The 11363-nt window shown below is 58.1% G+C and overlaps 1 protein-coding gene across 1 annotated transcript in view; it reads right to left on the reverse strand.

The window, feature by feature from the left end:
• RAI1 (retinoic acid induced 1) overlaps positions 1 to 8854 on the reverse strand; it is a 77101-nt gene extending 68247 nt beyond the window's left edge. Inside the window, 1 exon segment of the mRNA XM_055708400.1 lies at positions 8680 to 8854. The gene's annotated coding sequence lies outside the window, so the exon portion shown is untranslated.
• Between the last annotated feature and the right edge of the window lie 2509 nt (positions 8855 to 11363).

Below are 11363 nucleotides of genomic sequence, written 5' to 3' on the forward strand. Positions count from 1 at the left end.
TTCCCAATTAAAACAACTCTCATTCTTGAGACTGAGTATTCACAAAAGATCGAAGACTGCGAATTATTTGCAGAAATTATCTGGAGAACAATTTTGAGTAATGAATACGATGGGGGAAATCACAGTCACTTTGAATACTTAATGCAACTACAAAAAATCACAAACAATTTGTGAATAGAAAAGAGGTGAAATGCATGGAATAGATCATTTATCGCAGTTCTACCACCATCAGCAATTATTACATACAAACGATGCCCCTGTATGGCTGTAAACGCTGCAGAAATTAGCTATAGCGACTGATGGACAGATGGAAGTCATGCTTGGAAATACACCTAATCGAAGAGGCTGTGCTACCACAGCCAAGTAAGGGACCCACATGTCCGTGACCTAGTATAAATCAGGGCAAAATAACTCGGGAAACGGGATGTACAAAGCAACCTGAGGCAGGAGGAAGGGATGCTCTGGGTGACACAGCTGAGCGGAGAGCAGCTGTAGAGGAAGAGGCGCAGAGCCCTGACACACACTGGCCAAATCCCAAGAGGCGCTAGCACAGAGTAACATTGAGGACGAGCTTCTGCTGTGTGATTGCGGCTGGTAGAAGGGGTGAGCGATGCCTGCTCCCCTCCTGCGCGTGGCCAGCGAGCAAGGTGTCAGCAGGGAAAGAAGAGGCTCCAGGTAGTCCTGGATAGAACAAGAGTGGATGCTGCTCAACAAATGCTGGGTCTGCGATGGGAAATACCAGCCCACCGGCCAGAGACTGTGAGCACCCAGACATCTGCAGGCCTGAAGCCGAGAGCCAGGGCTTCACCAGATCCCACTCAGTCTCGGCCACCTCTCCCCAAGCCGTGGGCTAAGCCAAACTCTGGCTTCACCCCAAGAGCTACTCCCATGGCCACCTTTGATGCTCAGAGCGCGCAGGACCAGATGCCAGCAGGCATCTGCTAAAACCTTGAACGGTCTTTCTTGCCTGGGAACCAAACTCCACGTCTTTGTTAGATTTACTTTATCACAGCATCAGCTTTGCATTGCATCTACTGGCACTGAGCATGGAGGATAAACCCTCACCAGGCTAGCTTTTCTCCCGGCAGGGTTCAGGGAGGGAGGAGCTGAAGTGAGAAGGCAGGGAGAATTTGGGGGGCAGTACTAAGTAAAGAAGCAGAGAGGATGCTGGAGGACCTTGGGGGGCCACAGCAGGGCATGCAGGAGTTGGGAGAAGGTACCAACACAGGGGAGCTGGGCAGGTGCCTGTAGAGGACGCAGCATGATGGTGACATGGCTGAGATGGAAGGGAACAAGTGCCCCCGAGCAGCACTGACAGGGTCCAGCCATGCCACTTCAATAAAACCACGTTTTTCTTCTCTGGTGCACAGACCCCCACAGACCACCCGTTCCGTCGAAGGTGCCTTCATCCCAGACTGGATCACTGCGTGCTGAGAACCGCAGTCCCTGAAGGGTGCTGCCACCCACTTCGACACAGGCAAAACCTGCTCTTGTAGTCGCTGCCTGTGCTTCCCTGTAGAGCATGCAACTGCCCCTGCGCCAGGCAAAACCTGCAAGCACGGCTCAGGCGGGGAGACGCTGGGCCTCTTCCTGCCCAAATACTGTGTGCAAGGCAGCGCAGCAACGGTCTGGTAGAGATGGAGCTTTTTACATCCCAGCCTGGTCAGCTGACATTTATCAGGGTAACAAAAGGATACAGCCCGATCACAAGACAGGCTGACAATGCATCTTCCCCTTCTGGGGAGGAAAGTCAAGTGCCAAAGTTGTAAAAGGAGTCCAGTCATCTTTTGTATTTTCTTTTGCCTGCAGTTTGATGTGTGGAGAGATGGTTCCTCTCATCTTCTATTGAAATGATTGAAATGAAAGAGGAAAGGAAAATGCAGAAAATTCTTGCATTTTAGGTGCAGGAATTAAAAAAATGATAAATCAAATTCTTCTAATGCTTCAGGCCAAATATTCCCCAAAGCTTCTGTTGCGGTACTCTAAGAAAGCAGAGACTCTTGAATTCACTTGAATTCAGGATATTTCTATCAATTCATACCAGCATTTCAACAAGCCTGGCTGAGGATGCACAGGCAAGCCTGGCTGTTACACGCCTGGACTGAGGCATCAAGAGAACCACGCAGGAACTGAGAGTCATTATATGTTATTAGCCCACCTGGAATCTGTGATTTCTTACATGTTATTTTGCTACGTGGCTGCAGAGTGAAACAGCTCCTTAAAAAAAAAAGAAAACGTGAACCATGCACCAATGCGGGATCATCTTTCCAGTGAGCTCTAGCAGCTCACCAGCAACTGGATCAAAAGCAACTAAGACTGTCCTAGTAGCTTCAAGGTTTTCTTCTTGTGCCCCTTTATTTACCGTAGACTCCCTCTGTGGTAGCACTAACACGCCCCTGCAGCAATTGCCCTGCTCCAGCCTCCTGCTTTTCCAGGTTTGGGCAGGCACCGGCTATTGCATGTGCCTGTTTTTGGAGTGTGGCTGTTTGCTTCACGTGTCCCCATGGAGCAGAGTCCCCTCGGTGGGCCATTCCAGGCAGGAAACTGCCACTGCTCCTAGTCAGGGAATCGTGTGGGGAAAATGAGTTTCTCTTGCTTTTATAAAAGCCTCCAAATGAGGAGTTTGTTCTGGAGAGGCGAAGAACTGCTGAGATCCCACGAGCTCTTCTCCTGCCTAGCTGACAGATTCCCCCCAGCACCAATTTGGCCAGTATGGTGGTTGCCATACAGATTTCTTAGGGATAACTATTTGTTGGGATAACAACTTGCCAGGATAATGACTCAAGGCACACAGGGCCCTTCTCTGCCCCAGCTCTCTTTACAACATTTGCATCTTATCTTGTTGACTTTGCAGACAGGGAAACCAAGGCACACAGCTGACTCTGAAGATGGCCGAGGCTCCAGCAGTATCTCAAACGGCAGCACTTTGGTGCTCCAACGATGCTGCCCATGTGCTGCAATATCAGCGTATCATCCACAACCTGGCTGAACTTCCCGAAGGTCCCCCAATGAGGGACCTCCTGCATCCCCTCTGTCCCCAGCTCAGCCCTGTGAGCCGCTGACCTTGGTCCCTGTCTCCTGAGCATCAGTTTCTGTCGCTGGCACCTGGTGTTGCCTCTCCCGGGAGCTGGGCTCTGCCCCACTGATGCTCAGGGTACCACCTTTCCCCACCATCCCCAGGAGCGCATCACAGAGGGTCTTGCGCATCTCCGCTGTGGCTGGTGACAGCGGGGCAGACAATGACATTTGCTGCAGGAGCCTGACATTGAACCCAGCCAGTCAGAACGGCGGGTGTTTTGCTGGCAAGGGTAGCGGCTCTGCTCTGACACCATCAGCGAGGGGACAGGAGAGGGAGGGGAAAGGAAAAAAGCCGAAGCAGCAGCCAGACAGCTGCCTCTTCCTCCTCCTCCTTTTGTGCAGAAATGTGTTTTTGTTTGTCAGTCAAACAGATTGTTTTCTCCTTCTTTGCAGGCCAATTGTTTCTGCTCCTGCAAGATAAGGGATTGAAAAGGGCTATATTTTTATGGCACTGAATCTAGGCCCTCCAAATTGGAGGGGAGACATCAAGTGGGAGGAGATTCCTGTTCAAACCAACACTCCTCTCCCCAGCTCCACTCTCCAATCCTATTTCCACCCCCATTTTCCTTTCTTCTCCTTCCTTCTCCCGCCTGGAACTGCCTCTCAGCCCTCTCGCTATTTAATCTCTGTCTCTCTGGTGGACTCAGGAGGTTTACACAGCTTCGCCTTCTTCACACCATCTGCTGAAAAGAATCATCTTTCCCCTTGCTGGTCTGTCCGGTGGCTTCTCCTGCCATCCTTCCCCCCAAAAAAGGGGAAAGCGGAGCTGGTGCCACTGCACGTGTACGTCCAGACGAACAAAACCCAGGACCCAGGAGTGGGGGGGTGTCTCCTGTGATGGTTTTGCCCAGAAAGTGTCTTGAGGAGCCAGACCCCAGCGTGGGCAGGAGCAGGAAGCAGAGATGAGGGAGGAAAATGGTTAATTAAAGCAAGCCGAGGCCAGGATAAGACAGGTTCCTCTCCTGGTTTCCACAATGGATTCAAGGAGCCTGTGTCCAGTCTTCTTCCTTTCTCTTGTTGGACTCCCCCAAATCCGCAGTCCAGGTGGGATGCCATGACTCATGGTGATGGAAATGCTGGCGTGATGACCACTGCGTGACAGTCAGCATCCCATTCATGCCATCGGAGCAGGTCCCCAAGCCAATGGACCTGGAGAAGGTAATTGCTCCAAGAACCATCAGGGCTGCAGACAACCCCAGCCTCGCAGCGGTGGGGATGCCTGTATCCCAAGCATGAGTCCTTTCCTCCTGTGTGATCACATCGTGCTTCGTTGTTCAGTGCTGATGACTGCAGGGAGGTTCTGCCTCCCCTCCTCGGGGGATGAGAGCCTGGAAGGGGGCAGCATGGTTCATATCCAACTCATAAGCCTCTCGGAGCTCAGGCTTGAGGACTGAGATTCACTCAATTAATTTTGCTTTGGCAAAAAGTCCATTTTTATTGCTATTTCATGCCTTCAGTATAGATTTTCCCTGCTCGTCTCAAAGGGATAATAAAACCCGACTCATTCTTTTTATAAAAGTCTCACACTCCCTCTCTCACCAGGCTGTGTTCCCCAGCTAGAGATGTAAATTTAAAGGGGAAATGCTGTCACTTAAAACAAAACAAAACCAAAAAAAGCAACTCAGAAAGCCCATCTTGGAGCATATTCCAGCTCTCAAAACTAGGCCGTGCAACCGAAGCAAAACCCAAGCGGCTGTCTTCCCGCAGCAAAGCGGCCTCCCCGCAGTGACACCCACCCTCCCGCCGGGACCGGGGGTGACCGCCAGCCCTAGGAAGCTGCTCTCCATCTTGCACCGCTGTTGGTGGCCCTTGGCTTGCTGGGACGTGTAGTTTTTTTGCCGGCTGGGCGCAGGTGGTGACCGCTGCTTGGAACTGGCTCTTTGCGCTCGGCTGTGACGCCAGCTCCCCAGTGCCTGCACCTGCCTCCCTCCTCCTCCTCTGCACCAGGCCCAGGGTGAAAGCCTTCCTTCTGCCTGCCCCGAGCAGCTGTACGAGCCCTCCTCGGGGAAATCCCAAATCCATGCAATGCTGAGCAGGTGGATTTTGAGCGTGTTTCTGAGCAGGCAGTGGGACAGGATGTCGGCAGGACGATGCACGGGTCTGCCTGCTCCACCTCAGCTGGGATGCATCCTACCCGGTCTTTGGAAGAGCTGTAGCTGCAACACATCCCTCTGAGAGGTGAAGAAGAGAAAGGGAAACTGCCTTTCTTCTGCCTCGTGCCCTGCTGTGGGGGATAGGATGTGAGCAGAAGCCAAGTCGCATTGCTGGAAGTCATTAGTGAGTGGCAGCAGTCACCTGGGGACAGGGTGGGGTTCCCAGCACCAGCAGTTTTTAAAGAGCAGGTTAGACCCACGTATCTGCCTGGCACAGCTGATCCAGCCTGCTAGGATGGACTCAAGACAGCTCCCTCCTGCCCTGGCCGTGTGTCTGATTCGGTGACATGCATAAATCCTGCCTCGGCAGAAACCAGGAGCGAATCCAAAGCAGAGCGAAGCCACACAAGGCAAGAGGAGACGTGCGTGTGCCTGCGTGGTGCCAGCCGGCGTGCTGCTGCCACACCAGCCCAGTGCTCAGCCCTGTGCTGCAGCACGGGACTGGATCAGCGGAGAACAGGCTGAAGGGTGACAGCCAAACCTTTCACATGCAAGTGATTCTCCTTCCCTCCATCCTTCTCCCTTTGCCTGCACCCAGCTGCAAAGCTGCTTGCACACCTTGGCTGCCGGGAACTCAAAGCCCTGCCTGCATCTGGCAGGGCAGGCAGCGCCCACAGTGAGAGGAAACCCACAGCTCACTCTGTTCCTGCAGGTGTGCCTCCAACCGACAAAAGTTTTGGGGCAACTCACGCCAGGATGGGCAGGAGAAGAAAGATGAGGGTGAGGAAACCCCCAGCGATCTTACACTCCCTGGCTAACTGATGGCCCACCACCTCCGGGCTCCGCTCACCATGCCCGCAGCGAGGCTGCAGCGCGGCTCCATCAGTTAAACCAAAGTTGTGCCATTTCCTCTGATGGCAGAACAAACCGTTCTTTCTCGCCATGAGCTGCCAAGTCAGAGGGATGCCACAGAAAAGAATTCTGCAGCTCCCCCATTTCGGAGGAAATCAGTCTGGGTCCCGAGATTTTCCCACAGAGCCCTCATAAGAGTCGACCCTCCGGGCTGGAAAATCCTTAGTGAGCTGTGACAACCTCTGCAGCTCAAGCAGAGGCGAGAGATGATTAAGACTGGCTGAAATCTCACAGGACTCTGACATCTGAGGGGCCACATGCATGACAGAGAAACACTCCAGGCTGCTCCTTGCAACCTGCAACTCCTCTCACCTTAGCACGGGGCCGAAAGGAGAGCAGGGACCAAGCGAGGCCAGGAACCAGGTCACTGCTGCTGGTTTCCAGGCAGCAAAGGTTTGGAAGAGCAGAGGATCATTTAGCAGAGCGACAGTGAAGGTTCAGAGCAGAGCCTTCAAATTACACGCTACAGAGCACTTTTCCTGCCTAAAAGGTCTCTGAAATGACTGTGGTGGCTCTGAAACGAAGCACTCTGTATGCAATTGTTCCCTGGGGCTTGCAGAGGAGACAGAGCCGGGAGAGGAGAGGTGGGTCTGCGGTCCCTGGCACGGGCAGCTCCTCATCAGACAAGGATGCACGCTTCTTCTAGGCTCCACGGCACAGCCATGCCGCTTCCCTAAATCTGCCCGGTGGTTTCTACCCGTCGTGATATTTTTTTATTATTATTGTTTTTTTATTTCTCACTTCCTGCCTTGAACTTCACACAGCTCCCGGCCCTGGGCTGCAGAGCTCAGGGTGCAGATGCCCCCAGCCCAGGCTCTGAGCCCCATGAGCAGACCCACACTGAACCCCCCCCCCCCCATCACTCTTGCCATGCTTCGAGGCACACCTTGCTCCCATGAGGAACGGGGAGGGAAAAGCACTCGGGGGGAACATGTCCTTTTCTCCATCTCACTTGGCTTCTTCCCATCCTTCTCCACTCCATCCCCTAGCAGCTCAAGGTCCATTTTCATCAGCCAGTGACAGACACCAGAAGATGCGGTCTCAGCACCAGCTGTGCACCTGACCACTCAGCACCGGGGCGCCACACACAGCCAGCCTCCGCCTCGCCCCCATGGGTCCCCGCACCCTCTCCCACCGACGCAGGGGTGACAGCACCCACACCTGCAGAACCACCACAGTGCTGCTTGCCCACCTGGGGTACATGAGCTGCCACCCCAGGGAAGGTGGCCGTGGGGTAGAAGTGCTCTGCAAAGCCCTGGCACCCAGCAGAAAACCATTTCTGGACCCTCAAGGAGGCTCCAGTGATGCCCATAGGCTGGAGCAGCTGGCGCTGAGCTGGCAGAGCCCTCAGAAGGTGCTGGCACCTCCAGAGATGCCTCCACTCCGCTTGCACGGGGCCCTAGGCGCGCTCTCCCATGCAATACACCCACTGCTGATTTTGCTCCTCCAAAACATCGCTTTGGGAGGTCACCTGAGGGCAGCCAGCCCAGGCAGCGCTCGCAGCCATGGGGAGCACAAGCAGGAACCAGTGGCCACAAGAGCTTTTACCACGCCAAATTTGCTCACATCTAAGGGACGGCATTGCACTCCATCAAAGGTGGCGGGGAACAAACACACACCCCAGCAGCCCCCCGCTCTGACGTCAATGAAAACCTCTGGCAGGTCTGCGACGTCAGCCTCGAGGCTTCGGCACCGGCCAGAGAGCCCTCGGGATGTGGACCCCTGGGCGGGGGGACGAGGCTGGGCAGCATCTCCGCTGGGATCCCCGGGGGTGCCAGCACCACCGTGCTCAGGCTGCTGCTCCAGCTGCACATTTCCAGGGGGTGGGGGGGAAGGGGGGGCGCACACTGGAATTTAGCTGGAATTTAGCAGCTGCAGCAGAAGGGCTCGCCGGGGGGGAGGGGGGGAGCGCCTTCCTCCAGCGGGGGTTCAGATGCACCAGGTCCCCCCCTCCACATCTCGGCGCTGCCAGCCGGGAGCACCGCGGGCTGCGCTCACCCGGGGGACCGGGGGGGCCGGGGAGCCCCTCGCTGCGCACCCCCCCCCCCCGTGACGTCACCGGGCTGGGGCCAGGCTCGGGCTCGGGGTGGGGGTCAAGGCCGGGGCGAGGCTGGGGGGGGGAGGGGGGGGGGAGGCCGGAACGGGCTGCGGTTACAAATGCGAGTGCGGTGCGATGGGAGCGCGGGCGGAATGCGGCGGGCAGCGGGAAGGGAAGGGAAGGGAAGGGAAGGGAAGGGAAGGGAAGGGAAGGGAAGATGCCGGCAGCGCGGCGGGGACGCGGTGCCGCCGCCACTCCAGCGGCAGCCGGAACGCAGCGGGCCCGGCGGGAGCTGCCGCCGCCGTTGCCAAGCGAAGCGAACGGGCTGGGAACGCGGGGCGGCGGGCAGGGCCCCCCCACACCGGCAAGACACGGGCACCGCGGCCCCCGCCCCTCTCGGCCAGCCCCTCTCCCCCCCGCCACACCACGGCTGTGTCCCCCCCTCCCCTCCGCCCTCCCCGGGCCGCCGGCCTCCCGCGGCCCGGCCTCAGCGGCGCAGCCCCGGGGCCCGCCCGGCCCCCCCCGCCCGCCCCGGAGCCGCCGCCGGAGCCTGCTTACCTGGCGGGCCGTGCCCCCTGCGTCTCAGCGGCGGCGCTGGGCGGGGGCGGCCCCGGCGGCCATCCCCGGGCGGCCGCGCCGCTCTCCGCCGCGCCGCGCCGCGCCGTGCGAGCCGCCTCAGCGGTGTCAGCGGGCGGGAGCCCCGCGCGGCGCCGGGAGGGAGGGGAGGAAAGTCGGGGGCATGACCGAGCGCCGTCGGAAGTGCACGCGCGCCCGCCGCCCTGCCCGCGACGGCGGCGACACCTGCCGGCCGCGCCGCGCGCCGCCGGGAACGGGCCCTCCGCGCGCGCCGCCGCCAGCACCGGGCACCGCCGCGGGGAGCTGGTGCCACGGGCGCCTGGCATCGCCGGCCCACGGACCGCGTTCACCGGGGACCCCGCGCCGGGCCTTGGGTCCGGCCGCACCGGGAGCCTGCGGCGGGCCGGCAGTAGGCATCGTGCGGCGGCTACCGGGCGGCACGTGCTGGGCAACCGGGTACCGGGCACGGGGCGGTGGGCAGCGGCGCTGGGCGCAGGGTGAGCTCCCAGCTGCCGTGCACTGGGGGCCATGCACCGGGGGCCACGCACCGGGGGCCACGCACCGGAGCCTGGGTCAGGGCGCAGATCCGGATTCGGAGCTGGGTCTGGGTCAGGGCTCAGATCCGGATTCAGAGCTGGGTCTGTCTCTGGGTTTGGATCCACATTTGGATGAGGATTGGACCACTGTGTGGGTCTGCACTTGGATCTAGGACTGGATGTAGATCAAGATTTGGATCCACATCTGGATTTGCATTTGGAGCTGGATTCAGATCCTCATCTGGATCTGCATCTGCATCTGAGTCTGGAATACACATCCAAAGGATGGAGGTGCCATGCCTAACCCTTAGCCATCCCACCACCAGCTGTGCCAGGAGGTGCTCAGCCCCCATGGGTGCTGCCCCCTTACCCTGCCCCGGGGAGCCTGGGGAGCCCCGGGGGGGGGGGCAGCTGAGGTCTGCAGCAGCCGTGGCAGGAGCCCTGGCCTCTGAGCCGAGGGGAGGGACAAAATGGCAGCGGTCCCGCTAGCCTTGGCTGTTGCTCAGTGGTGCGTCTGGGGCTGAACGTGCTCCAAGGAGGAGCTGAGGTCAGGGAGGGGGATGAGTGCAGGAAACATATTAAGCGAGGAAAATTGGCTGCAGCCAGCACTGCTGCCTAATGCTCGCTTCGGATTTTCCTCTCCATCAGGTATTTGGTATAAGCTCTCGCTGCTCAGCGGTTGCAGCTGGTTAACCGCTTGCATCTCAGATGTGCCACCAGCCACCGGCACCCGCTCTGCACCAAGAGGGGTGGCACCCAGGACCCCTCCTGGCTTGTGTCCCTGGTGCTGACACCCAGCCTTGGCCACAGCGACGCTTGCAGGTATTTTAACGGGAAGATTGGGCTGTCACAGCCCAGCTGCTAATTTAAAATCCTGGTTTTCTATGAAAATAAAAGCCTCTCTCTTATTCCTGAACATGAGAGCCAAAGCGAAACTATGAGGAAGTGCCCTGTTTGCAGAACACACTGTGAAACGCACAAAGGAAACGAAGCGAAAACAGCGTTTTGCACGTTTTTTAGCCTCATTTTATCCGGGACTTGGAACTGCAGAAGGGAAATCTTTTCCAGCAGGATGTGCACAGCAGGGGGGTGCGTCAAGCTGCTGGTGTCCCTTTGGAGCAGGGCCACCTGCCTGCCAAGGGACAGCAACATCAGCAGGTCCCTGCTTAGTCCCTGAGGGGTGCCAGGTCCCTTGGGGGTCCCAGGGATGCGGGCTGGAGCAGCATGTCCCCCCGTGGGGCTGGCCAGGCAGGGATGGCGGATGATGGCAGGAAATACCTGCTGCTCCGCCGCTTCCCTGGCCAAAGCGAACAAGAGGGAGAGTGTTTGGAGGGCGGCTGCGGCCGCATGCGGCAGGAGGAGCCTCCAAGGGACACACGGGCCATTGTTCCTTGAGCGCGTGGGGCGGAAATTTGGATGGGCCCGTTGTGTGCTGCCCTCCCAGCCCTGCCAGGGACTGAGCCCGGGCTGTGAGTGGGACCCAGGAGCTGCCGAAGTGGATGGGGCTGGGAAATTGTTAAACCCTGTGTCTGGTGGTTGAGCCGCTGGCGGCGGCAGTGGGAAGGCCCTGGTGGGGGCAACCCGCTCGAGGGGGCTCTTGCTCCTCGCAGCTGGAGCATGGCACATGCCCAAGGACTTTTAGCTTTTCCAGAGCTCCGACTGATCTTTGTCGTGGCCCTGCAGTAGTGCTGCTGCCTGTGCGCCTGCACCCCCGCCAGCAGCTTTGCAGTAACCTGGAAAGACATTTAGTGTGGTCTGGTTTTGATCCGCACTTTGCCATTTCTTTAAGCACTCCCTGGTGTTTTCCATTCACTTGTACAGCGCCTTTTACCACCAGTGCTCCCCTGTTTCTCTAAAAAGGAAGAAGAAGGCTTGCTGAATATGCCCAGCCTTGCAAATCCCCAATTACCCTCTGCAGGTCCTATCAAACAGGCCCCCTTTGAGCAGCGCTGCTGTCAGCAGGGACGGGTTGCAGGCTCTCCCCAAAGCAGCTGGTCCTCCCTGCTGCCCTCGCAGGGGGAGCAGAGGCGTTTGCCTCACTGCTCCCACCCGAGCTCCCAGCCAGCTCCACTCTCCTTCCCCGCAACAACCGTCCCTGCACTGGCATCCTGATCTGAAAGTGTTTTCTTG

The sequence above is a fragment of the Falco cherrug genome, chromosome 4, assembly GCF_023634085.1.
Source record: "Falco cherrug isolate bFalChe1 chromosome 4, bFalChe1.pri, whole genome shotgun sequence".
NCBI classification, from domain to species: domain Eukaryota; kingdom Metazoa; phylum Chordata; class Aves; order Falconiformes; family Falconidae; genus Falco; species Falco cherrug.